Source organism: Apodemus sylvaticus, chromosome 19, assembly GCF_947179515.1.
Source record: "Apodemus sylvaticus chromosome 19, mApoSyl1.1, whole genome shotgun sequence".
NCBI classification, from domain to species: domain Eukaryota; kingdom Metazoa; phylum Chordata; class Mammalia; order Rodentia; family Muridae; genus Apodemus; species Apodemus sylvaticus.
In genome coordinates, this window is record NC_067490.1 from 58143640 (window position 1) to 58156777 (window position 13138).

At 37.6% G+C, this 13138-nt stretch overlaps 1 pseudogene; it reads left to right on the forward strand.

Moving 5' to 3' along the window:
• The first annotated feature begins 281 nt into the window (after positions 1 to 281).
• Positions 282 to 4298, forward strand: LOC127669272 (pleckstrin homology domain-containing family B member 2-like; annotated as a pseudogene).
• The last annotated feature ends 8840 nt before the right edge of the window (positions 4299 to 13138 follow it).

Below are 13138 nucleotides of genomic sequence, written 5' to 3' on the forward strand. Positions count from 1 at the left end.
ATGAGGGAATAGCGGGAGGGAAGAAGGCTTATGGGACTTTCGGGGAGTGGGGAGCCAGAAAAGGGGAAATCATTTGAAATGTAAATAAATATTTCGAATAAATTAAAAAAAGAAAGCAAAATGTAAAAGAGTTATGTGGTCTTCTCAGTAGTTAAATATATTTGGGACAAGTTAAACTTTTGATGAAAACTAATAATTTCAAGGAGTAGTATTGAAAGTGCAGTGGAAACTTCCAGAACTCTTGAGGTTGACCCTAGCAAGAACTTCTAGGAAAGGACACTATGGTGCCTGAACCAGCCATATCTGTAACCAGGCTAGACTCCCAGTGGTAAGACTTGGACGCCAACCCAGCCACAAAAATCTGTGACCTACAATTTCTCCCGCCTGCAAGATGAGCTGGGAAAATGGTGGCTCAAAGTTTGTGGGAATATCTCACCAATGACTGGTCTAACCTGAGCCCTATGCCATGAGAGGAAGCCTATTAGAAGATCCTGCTATTTAAATGTCATAGTCTACTCTGTCTGGACAGCTCCCCTGTGCTTGGTATAAAATGGAGGATTCCTTTCCCACCAGGACTTTCTCTTCTCTATCATATCTGGTGAGCCCAAACCTGACATACTCCCTGAGGAATGTCAAGTAATTCTTGGTAAATTACAGGTTCAACTTCCAGGAATGCCTCTGTATCTAAATGAGGTATCCCCAGAACCTTAAGACTCAGCCAATGAAACTTTCCCACTCTCTGCGGTTTATATAAGCATTGTTAACCCTGAGTAAAGAGAACAGGCATTTCACTGAATATCATCTAAGAAGTATGTTTCACTGGATATATTTAAGAGAGCTGTGTCATTCAATATTATCTAAAAGAGCTGTAACACTAATATTTTCAGAGAAGATCTTCTTCCTTTGGTATTCACTGCTGGATTAGGATCCTGCTGACACACCCGTTATGGATTCTGACTCATTCTTTCCCTACCTGTGTACAGTGATGCCTAAACACCCCAAGGGAGAAAACAGAAAACTGAACCCAGCTCCACTGCTCCATACTTCTGTGTATGGCATAGAGCAACGCCTAGACAACCTCCCCCCCACACCCCCTTAGGAAAGAAATTGAAAACAGAACCACAAGCTCATTCTAGACACTACCTAGATCACCAGTATCCAGAAGCTGAATAGCTCAGACACCTATGGTACAACCAAACTTATTGGGAAAAAAGATAGTTAATGAAATGATTTCTAATGATACTTTTCTATACTTATAGAATCGGTGCATAGCCCATTCATAAACCTCTTTGCTTATGATCCATCCCACAGACGAACATTAGGCAGAGCTCTCGAAACTCTGAAGAAAAGAGCTTGGAGAAAGATTGTAGGAGTCACAGGGGTTGCAAACACCAGGAGAACATGGACCATAGAATTAACTAATTGGGGCTCATAGGTACTCACAGAGACTAAAGCTGCAACCACAGAGTTTGAACCAGACTCTTTTCATACAAGATGTGCTTCTTTAGCTTGGGATTTTTTGTTGGATTCCTAACAATGGGAGTGAGTGTATCTCTGACTTTTACCTACTCTCAGGACCCTTTGGCTCCTTCTGGGTTCCTGGACCAACTTTGATATGAAGCTTTGGGTCTAGTCTTATTACATATGCTTATGCTGAGTTTAGATTATATTGCTGGGAGGCCTGTACTTTTTAAAAGGGAAACAGATTAACAGTGGATCTGTAGGAAAGAGGAGGTGATAGGGTTGGGATAAGGGGTGGCTAGGATATATGAGGAGCAGCAGTCTCAATTAACCTGGACCTCCAAGATCTCTCAAACACTAGACCACCAAACAGGCAGCATACACCAGCTAATATGAGGCCGCCAACACATATACAGCAGAGGGCTTCTGGGTCTGGGCTCAATCAGAGATAATGCACCTAACCCTCAAGAGACTGGAGGCTCCAGGGAGTTTAGAGGTCAGGTGGGGTGGAGGTTGGGAGGTGGGGACATCCTCATGGAGACAGGGTATGGGGAGGAGGTATGGGATATGAAACAGTTAGAGGGTGGACAAAAGGGGGTGGAATAAAATCTGGAGTATATAAATAAAAATTATGTGGTAAAATTTTTCATGCTAAAAACTACAAATATATTTAGAAGGAATGTGCAACATAGTAAAGGCTATATGACATGAAGAACTATCACCATAACAAAGAAAGACATTTTCAGATATTTTGGTTTAATATGTGGACAAACAAAAAGATGTTCCCTTTCACCATACATATTCAATATAAAACTACATGTTTTATCCAATACAATTAAGTAAGAGGAAGAAATACATTTTCTGAGTTGGAAAGAAAACTAATAAATTGTTCCTGGTTGCAAATGATCTAATTGAAAAACCTGCAAATACCATGAAAATTATTATTAAATCTAATCATTTGATACAGTTGAATTACAGACTACAAAATAAATATAAAAAGTTTATTTTATATACATTAATAACAAAATACTTAAAAATAAAATTAGGAAAATAATCCATAATAATGTTTAAAGCAATTTGGTTTTTAGAACAAATTTAACTAAAATTATAAAATATCTTCACACCGAAAAATTGTAAGATATAATCGATCAATGAAGTCACCAGTAAATGTAAAGATAGCCTATGGTCACAAACTATCAATACTCAATATTATTGAAATATACAATCTATCCAAAGCATAGATTAAATGTAATTTTTACAGAAATTTCTATGATATTGTTCACAAAAATATAAAAATATCCCAAATTCACATTTAGCCACAAAATTCTGGAATGATCATAGAAAAAACTTGAGCAAGGAAAAGACAAACAAAAACAAAACAATACAAAACAAAAACCATACTACCTGACTTCAAAATACACTGCACAACTTTAGCTATTGAAACAACATGGTATCAACATGAAAATAGGCACTTAGAATAATACAAAAATAAGTCCTTGTAGATTTTTTTAAATTACTAGAATGATCTTAAAAGCTTATGTAAATACAAAGAACCAAAAGTATTCCAGACAAACTTTGAATGAAATTGTGTTTGAAGAACTACTAATATGTCTGAGGCAGAGCTAATTGAGATAATATTGTATTGGGTTGTGTTTATGCCTGGACAGGAAAAAGTGCAAAGCAAAACCAAATAAGACCTTCTGATGCTGGATAATAATTAAACAATTATATTCATGTTACTTATCACAAGATGTCACAGCATTAAAATAGGGCAGGGATGATATTTTGATGTTGTAATCGCTAAATAGAATATGCACTTAGAAAAAAGCAGGGGTGGGAGATAACCCTGCCACACAGGCATAAAAGTCAAATTACCAACAAATTTTATTTACAGGTAAGTGAAACATAGAGGAAAATGCTTTAGTAGCCTTAAGATGATAAAATTGTGCATAAATGACACAAAGATATCGTTCAAAAACAAATATTTTAATAAATTAGGCACTGTATTAAGAACTTTTCATAAGAATAAAATACACAGTTCTGGGCCAACATGACCACAGGTCACATTTCCTGTGTGGGAAGTGTTACACGTGTTCCAGGCCAGGAATCTGGCAGGGGGCAGGGAGCCGGGAGCCACTTACCACCTCAACTGAAGAGGTGGCGTTCGTGAAGAGTGCATGGTTACTTCAGCAGAGCACCATTCTGAAACGTTGGAAGAATTGGTTCGACCTGTGGTCAGATGGTCACCTGATCTACTATGCTGACCAGACTCGGTAGATCATCGAGGGTAAGGTCCACATGCCTGTGGACTGCATCAGTATCCGCACCGGGCATGAGTGTGGGGACATCCAACCGCCAGATGGGAAGCCCAGAGACTGTCTGCTGCAGATCGTCTGCCGAGATGGGAAGACTATCAGTCTCTGTACAGAGAGCACAGACGATTACCTGGCATGGAAGTTTACACTGCAGGATTCCAGAACGAACGCAGCTTACGTTGGCTCAGCAATCCTGTCTGAAGAGGCTGCAGTGGCCTCGTTGCTGCCTCCCTACACCACCTATGCTACACCAACCCCTGAGGTCTAAGGCTAAGGTCCTTACAGTGGCGCATACCCCGCAGGAACTCAAGTTGTTTATGCCGCCAATGGGTAGGCGTACACAGTGCTTACCAAAACCCGTATGCAGTAGTTTATGGACAACATCCTGCCAACCAATACATCATCTGTGAATGGTACCGAGACAATGACAGTGACCTGGCTCTGGGCATGCTTGGGGGCTGGGGGGGGGGGGGCGGGCAGCCACAGGCATGGCCCTGGGCTCCCTTGTTCTGGATCTTCTAGCGCCTTCAACATTTTCTGTGCATCGCTTCTGTTAGTCCTGTGTGCGATAATTTGATTTGCAGGGCATTTCTGTTTGTGACAAGTGTCTCTCATAATAATTTAAGTAGTTCTTTTGAAGGTGGTAATCTAATAATTGTGACTGACCTGCATGGTACCACAAAGAAAGCCCACGGTATGCTGTGAGCGAGAGTGTGAGTCCTTGCGGGTACCAGCTTGCACCAAGTCTTTCGTAGGGACTCTTGGATGGCTTTAGGTAAACAAACCCAAATAAACGGGCATTTTCCATTCAGTTAGGTGCAATATTGAATTGAGGGACGGCTTTCTTTGCTATGCCAATAATAACAGTCGCAGCTTCTTTAACTGTGGATTGTCAATCTAGACATCGGCTACATGTTACCCTAGGAGTTGGTAACCCATGTGACTCTTGCAGGGCTATGGTGTGAGGACCCCATAAACTACCCCTCGAAGCTCCTAGGTACCGGCAGGATTGGCTGCGCGGGATGAAGAGGGCCACCCCCCACCCCTTTAAAATATGCTATGGGAATCTGCCCAGTTTTATTTTCTTGTTATTCTTCTGTAAAGAAAGTATATGGTGAGGGGAATTGGGGAGAGCCTTATTTAGAACGTTTCTGTCTCAGGCCTTCTGGGGCCCAAGCTGCAACTCCTGGAGAGGCTCTTCTTCAACAGTGGTAGCCCTGGCTGTCCACAGACTCTCAGGTTCTGAGTGAGAAATGGGATTGGGTAGAGCATTTCAGGGATTTGTTCTATTCCCTCATGTTAGTGGGGGTCCAGCCTTGTTCTCAGTCCTGATCCGCTCACGACAGAAGAGCTTAAAACACTTCTAGTCCCCAGACGTGTGACACTGGAAAGCTCACAGTCTGGCTTTCTGACAAAAATTTGTATTTACAATATTAGAGAATATATGTTCCACATTTTAAAAACTCTGTTCTTAAATGTTTTAAAGTTTCCAATTCCAGCTTTGTGACTGGCATGTTTTAGTTTCAAACAGTACCCCCTTTGCCCCCTTCACAAAGATGTGATGGCGCAGTGAAGGCCCTGCCCTCTACTTTGCATAGTCCTGTTTCTCCAGAGTGCTCCCAGGAAGCATGCATTCTGTCTGTGCCCAGCCCAGCGCATGCATGCTGCTTTGCCACCCTGCTGGGCAGCTCTCTCTTGGTCATTTCAAGTCTTCAACAGATCTCCACGTGAGACAGTTTCCAAGTAGCAGAAGTGGCACCTACAATGCTTCCTTGCTACTCCTTGGGGACATGTTAGCACAGCCCATTTCCAGCTAATGTATGCTTGCCTTAGTCAGGGTTTCTATTCCTGCACAAACATCATGACCAAGAAGCAAGTTGGGGAGGAAATGGTTTATTCAGCTTACACTTCTGCATTGCTGTTCATCACAAAAGGAAGTCAGGACTGGGACTCAAGCAGGTTAGGAAGCAGGAGCTGATGCAGAGGCCATGGAGAGATGTTCCTTACTGGCTTGCTCAGCCTGCTCTCTTATAGAACCCAGGAATACAAGCCCAGGGATGGCACCACCCACAAGAGGCCCTCCCCCTTGATCACTAATTGAGAAAATGCCTCACAGTTGGATCTCATAGAGGCACCTCCCCAACTGAAATTCCTTTCTCTGTGATAACTCCAGCCTGTGTCAAGTTGACACACAAAACCAGCCAGTACAATGCTTCTTTGCCATCTCTGATGGATGGAATATGTGACAACATGGTGTGGATGCTGTATGGTGTCACTTTAATAAGCGTGACTCTGATTTTACATCTTGTGCTGTAATGCCATTTGCTCATAATGTCACCATTCATAAAGCTCTGTGCTTTACTCACAAAACACTAAAACCAGTGTTTAGTGTTATACAGGATTTTAATTCTGAAGTTAGTTACTGGCTTTCCTAAAACCATAGAGTACTGAGTCATGTCCCTGAAGTACTTTTGAAACAGAATTATCTCCAACTGTCCCATGGGTGTGCCCTACCTAGCCCCTGCCCCCAGTGGGGTCATAGTTGAGTCCTATCATTTCCTATCACCAATTACTTGGTTACATACCCAGAATGGAATACATTCTCTGGCACCTTATTTCCTAACCTTTTGGTGGCTTTTGCTGCATCGTTTTGTACCTCAGTCAGTTGTAAGATTCATGAGTTGGAGGGAACTACTTGTCCAGCGTTGAGGCACATGCCTCCTCCATGAAGACTTTTAAATAATGATGAAGAGCTGGAAGAAGCTGGCTGCTGACAGTGTGTGGCTGATGTTGTTGCTTTTAGTTCTTTGAGTTAAAAACTTTTCATCTGGAAGAGGAAAGCCTGAGGCTTCCTCAGATCACCCTTGCCAAGAAGGCTCAGCTTAGGTCGTTAGTGCCTGCGGTAGCCTTCTGGAGTGTAGCAAGTTCTTGTGTTTGAGACAGAATGGTTCAGATTTATTTTCTACATCTCTTGTTGATTCCCTGTAACCTCTCATGTTGCCTTCTAGTTTATGCAGATGAAAGGCAGAGGATGTAGGCAGTCTTCTTTGTGATTATTTCTGTTATTCTGTTGTGTCTACCAAGCCTGTTGTCTCCCCATATGTGCATATGGTATGTTTATAAGTGAACTTGTTGAAATAGTAAATGACCATTAAGTACAAAAAAATAATAAAATAAACATGAATACTTGAGTTGCTTAACATTAAAAAGTATTGCTTTTTTGCATCAAAAATGTTAGTTTTAAAATAGTTTATTTTTAGATATATGTGTGTGTTAAACTTATGTGTACCATGTTTAAGTAGTGCCAGAAGAAGGAAGCACTCTTAAAACAACATCCCAGGCAGATGTAAGCCGCCTGACATGCATGTTGGAAAGCAAACCCAGGTTCTCTATAAGATTACCTTATAATCTTAAGTACATCTTAAAAACTTGGCTTTTCTTAATTAATGATGAAATATATACATATGAAGTAAATGATCTTGAGACTTTAAAATAATTATTAAGGGTATTGTGAGGAAAATATATTAGGCAACCTGGGCTATGTATTAATTGTTGCTGGACATGGTATGGGGAGACATCACGGTCATTATAGGACACTCTATTGACTTGTATATTTTTTAATTACATTAATATTTATAGGGCATTATTTAAAAAGCAAAAAAGAGTACTTTAGTGGAATGTTATATTAGTGTATAATATTTCAAAAGTATATTTATATCAAGAACATTTAAAGAACTCTTAGAAGTCAATAAAGGACAAAAATCAGAGAGAAAAATGAATGGATAAAACATAAAAAGGATAACATAAATGTCAAATTTGAAAAAATTCACACTCACAGTATAATGCAAATTAAAATGGTTTTTCTTATACACAAAAAAATAGATAAATAAATAATTTTAAAAAACATGACATTACAAAACAAGGAAGCTTTTGAGGAAATGAAGATTGATGATGATTGGATCATAAATTACTTTAACGTTTTGTAACCTGGCTAACAATCTTTATTAAAGCTAGATATGCTTTAACATTTACATAAGAAATGTCATTCCTGGATTTAACACAAAAATAAAAATTGTGCATTCATTCAGTTCTTTTAACATCATGTAACCAGAAGTAACAATTGCACATTTTCTGTTCATATGTGGAGAGAATAAATTATACTTGCAAATGTATAAGCCAGTCACAAATTATATGAATTGCATGCTTCTGATACCCATATTTCAAAAGCTGTATGCTGTAGTGCACAGTTTCAATAGTGTTTGAGGGCATTGTGGCTGGAAAGTGTTTCAGGGTGTACTGAGAAGGTCAGACACAGTTGTTGGGAAGCATCTTTGGATTTGAAATTGTCCTTGAATCTGGAATTGGCTTCAGTGCATACTATGCAAATAGATTAGGGACATAAAAATAAGTTAGATAATAAGATTTACTACATAGGGATGAAAACCCAGTGGAAGTAACATTAGAATTTAAGCTTTGTAAACAATTCATGCTGCTATTTTTCATATTTTCCCCTAAATTCTTATTTCCATGAACTGTGCTTAATTGCAACAGAGGGACTGTCTCCCTGAGGTCAAAATTCTAGCACCCTTGGCCCTGATGTCACTAATCTACAAGGGCTAAAAAGCAAATTATAAGCAAAGCTGACTTATGAGAAGAGCCAAATTTGTAGTGAGGGTTAGACACCACTAAGGTTTAGAGCTGCAAAGAACAACAGAAAAGACCTTTCAGTGCTTAAAAATAAAGACAAAAAAGGTATTTTTTAAAAGAATGAAAGTATGAGAAAAAACTTTTTAAAATTGTTGATGTCAATAATTTGTTTAAGGTCATGTAAATATATTCTTTTCTAAGTAAACCTTCATATGTTCTGAGTGGTAGTCTGCCTTAAAAGCTGCTTCTGAATAATAAAAGCCAGTTGGGAAAATTTCTCAGAAAACACTATTAAACTTAGCCTTCATTTTTACTTGTTCTGGCTGTGTTTTCCTTAAAATTAGTAATGAATTACCTCTTTAAAGAGGTAGACGTAACATTTTGCCCTAAGTGAAATCTGGTTTTATGGTTTGCTCCACTTCCCAGAGCTATTTCCAGATTTGCTGCATTGTACAAAGACTATGAATGAAGACAAATGAGTCATACACCTCCCTTTTCATGAAATATTAGATCTCATGTTGATCTCAGCCAAATCAAACAGGAATGTTAATTAGTATTTTCAAGAGAAAGATCTATTTTATCAGTATAATCTGCTAATTAAAATGATACTTAGATTGTCCATATACTCAATTTGTCAAGTAGTTCTTGCATCTACTATGAAAGTGTTGAGCCACAAGGAAGCTAGTGACTAAAACATTCTTTGCCATTAGGGATATTGATTGATTTGAAATTTTCATATTGATAATTTTTTTTGTTCTATTTCTATTCTCTTACAACATGTCATTGAATTTCTACAATATCCTTCCTAGTCAGTTATTCAGTTGTAAGAGATATAAAGTTGCTAAGATGCAATGCATTGGTGTTTTCTCTAGTCCAAGAAACAGCCCCTGTTGACTTCATCATAGATCCTAACAGGAAAAATTAAATCCACAATATCAAGTATGACAAACATCAGTAATAAAGACTACAATGTTCCATGGAGGTAACTATGTATTGAGGTTTGATCCCTTGAATTAAGGTCGATGATTTTGGTCATTTTGTAAATTACAAATATGTTCTCATTTTAAGAAATAATTTAAAGATAATTATAATTTTAGACAGAGAGAGACTAAATAACGAAATTTATGTCTTTCCTTTCCTATTCTCTAGCATTCTTTCTTTCTTAGATAAAGGGATGTGGGTTAGAAAGAAAAAGGGGGAATATAGTAATTACTTTAGAAATTAGACAAATAGTGATATACTATTAAATGTGCTCCTAAAGAAAGGCATTTTATAGCCACAATTTTACATTGGTAGATATCTTTTTGGGGGGGGCGGTTAGAGACAAGGCTTCTCTGTGTAGCTCTGGCTGTCCTGGAACTCACTCTGTAGACCATGCAGTCATCTGTCTCTGCCAGTTTTTTAACTTTTGGAAGTTATGTTTTTGCATACTCAAATATCTTCTTAAATCTCTGATAGTGTTGAAGGTTTGTTATAGTCTCACAATTAAACTTAAATTATTTAACATTTAAAAAGATATCCTAGATCTAAAAAGTGGCTTTAGGATGGTATACAAGTTAAAATCAAAGATAACTGAGATACAAAACTATAAACTCATTAAGGTATGATAGGTGATAAAATATTTTATCTAAATAAATATAATTCGCCAAATATAATATACTAGACATTTAAAATATGTATCATACCTTATAATTTTCATAGTTGCTGTCTATTGTAATACTAATTACAGTCCACCAACACCTAGAGTCTACATGTTGATCTGTGACTCTGCCCTCAAGTTATGTCTAACTGGCACTTAAAGATACCAACGGTCGTGTGAGCCATAAAATGTGGCCCTGAGTACTGGGAAATAAAGTTAAGAGTGGCCCAGATAAAATATAGTTCAGAGTTATTGAAAGGAATGTAAATTCTAATAACATAAGAGAGTAGATAGTTGGCAAGATCTTGTGCTAAAGGCTTATTACAAATGTAAAATTTATAGGTGTCTTTTTTCACATTTAATTTTTTTTTACTTATTCACTTTACATCCTATTAACTGATCTCTTCCTGTTCACCCCCTTCCATGATGCTTCCCTCCCTCCCCTTCTCCTCTAAGTGGGTATCCCCCCTCCATATACTCTCACCCTAGCATTTCAAGTCTCTGTGAGGCTAAGTGCTTCCTTTCCCTACTGAGGACAGACAAGACAGTCCAGCTAGAACATATCCCACATATAGGCAACAGCTTTTGGGATAGTCCCCATTCCAGTTTTTTGGGATCCACATGAAGTTCAAGATGTTCATCTGCTCCATGTGTGCAGGGAGGTCTAGGGCTAGCCCATGAATGTTCTTTGGTTGGTGGTTCAGCCCAAAGGGTCCATACTTGACTCTGTTGGTATTCCTGTGGAGTTCCTATTCCCTCTGGTTCAGCAATCCTTTCTCCTCTTCTTCCATAAGCGTTCCCAAAAATCAATCCACTGTTTGGCTGTGGATGTCTGTATCTACCTGAGTAAGCTGCTGAGTGGAGCCTCTCAGAGGACAACTTTCCCTTGTCTACAAGCCTACCAGAATATCATTAATAGTGTAAAGGATTAGTAGTTGCCCATATGGGTCTCAAGTTGGGCTGGTTATTGACTGGCCATTCGCTGCTCCATCCTCTGTGTCCAGATAATTTTCGGGTTCAAAAGGTTTGTGTATGGACTGGTGTTTCTACTGCTCCACTGGGTTTCCTGCCTGACTACAGGAAGTGGCCTCTGCAGGTTCCATACCCCCAATGCTGTGAGGCACAGCTAAGGTCACATGTGTCTTATCTTTTATCCAGGAGCTAAATGGTCTAAGGCAGAATAGAAACCCCTCAATAGAATTAAATATTTCTATAGCAACTGTTTAACCACAATTATTTTAATTGATTAGATGAAGAAAATGCATAATCACTAAGTGAAATGTGGAGAAGAACCCAATTTTAAAATAAAATTGCTAATAATATGAAAGGCAAAGAAAATATCAATATTTTTTATCTTTGTGTTTCTTTCATGAATGTATCTCAAAAATGTGAGAAACATTCCATATTTTATATTGTGTCTGTGTCATGTACTAAGATATTGTGAATAAATTACTGTTGCTTTCTGTACAATAACAATATGTAAGACCTGAGAGAACTGGAGCACAACACAGGTTATTGGAGTGCTGAAGAGGTGGAAAAGGAATTGAGGAGATGATGAACAAAGGGTGAGAAATTTCAGTGAAACAAGACATGTACATGGGATCGATCATACAAAGGGGTGACTAGAGATGGTAAAATACTTTATATTATTGCAATCCCATAGGAAGAACAATAGTGTCAACCAACAAGACGCCCCAGAGCTTCCAGGGACTAAACCACCAAGCAAAGAATACACATGGAGGGACCCATGGCCCCAGCTGCATATGTAGCAGAGGATGGCCTTGTTGGACATCAGAGAGGAAAGGAGAGGCCCACGGTCATGTGAAGGTTTGATGTCCTGGCACAGGGGAATGCTAGGGAGGTGAGGCAGGAGTGGGGGGAGAGCACCCTCATAGAAGCAGGGGAGAAAGTGAGGGGGTTTATGGGGGGGGACTGGGGAGGGGGATAACATTTGAAATAAAATAAGCAATGAAAAATTTTAAAAAGGAAAAATGCTAACAGATGTAAAGTGTTTTCAACAAAAATTATAAGGATTTAATGTTATAAGAAAGTTTAGTCCCTGTATTTAGTCATGGACAACATACTTTTTAGTCATCTTATAGACAATATGTAGAACTTCATATGTAAAAATAGATAAAATAATAAAATAAAAATCCACTTAAAACTGTCCAAAATTCTACAGTAACTAAAGGAATAGAATTATACATATATTTTATTTTACTATAAAAATTATTCCTAAACTGCATTAAATATTATCTGTAAAGTGTTACACATTTTTTGCCAAGAGTCACTTTATGTATAATGATTGATAAATTAACAGTAATATTTATTTAAATATATATATTTAAATATATAATATTTAAGTAATATTATATATATATATAAAATCTTGCATTTCAACTGTGTATTACAGTGAAATTTTCTCATATGAATCATATGTTTATTTTACACAAAGAAGAATGAACTGCACAATGTACACATAAATGCAATCAATTGCATATGTGCATGTTTGATGATTTTTTGCAATACAAACACCAGAATTTTAAAAAAAATATCTTCAAAGCCATTTTCTCTTTGTTGCATAAAGCTCAATATAAAATACATTCTGCCATTGGTAAAATTACATGAAGGTAAAGCATAATTGTAAGAAAGCTTGTGAGATTTTCCTTATGTAGAAGTATAATGAGATCGGAAACAGTGAGTTTTTCTCTAGAAACCATTATTTTTGTAGTTATGTTATCTGACTATATATATATATTTAAATATGTATTTTATATATATATATATATTATATATCTATGAATATATATAACATATATATGTGTTTGTATATATGTATATATATATATATATATATATATATATATATATACACTTTTTGACATAAACAAAATAAGAAACATTTTATACCATCAGTCTTAGTCATGTTAACTCCTAATTAGCCTGTGGCAAAACATCACTGTGGATTAATTCCACAAACATATTGTCCTGAGTCCTGGAAGTTTTTTCACATTGACTTAATTATAATGAGCAGAAAGGAGGTCCTACAATAAAAAGACAGATGATGGTATCACCA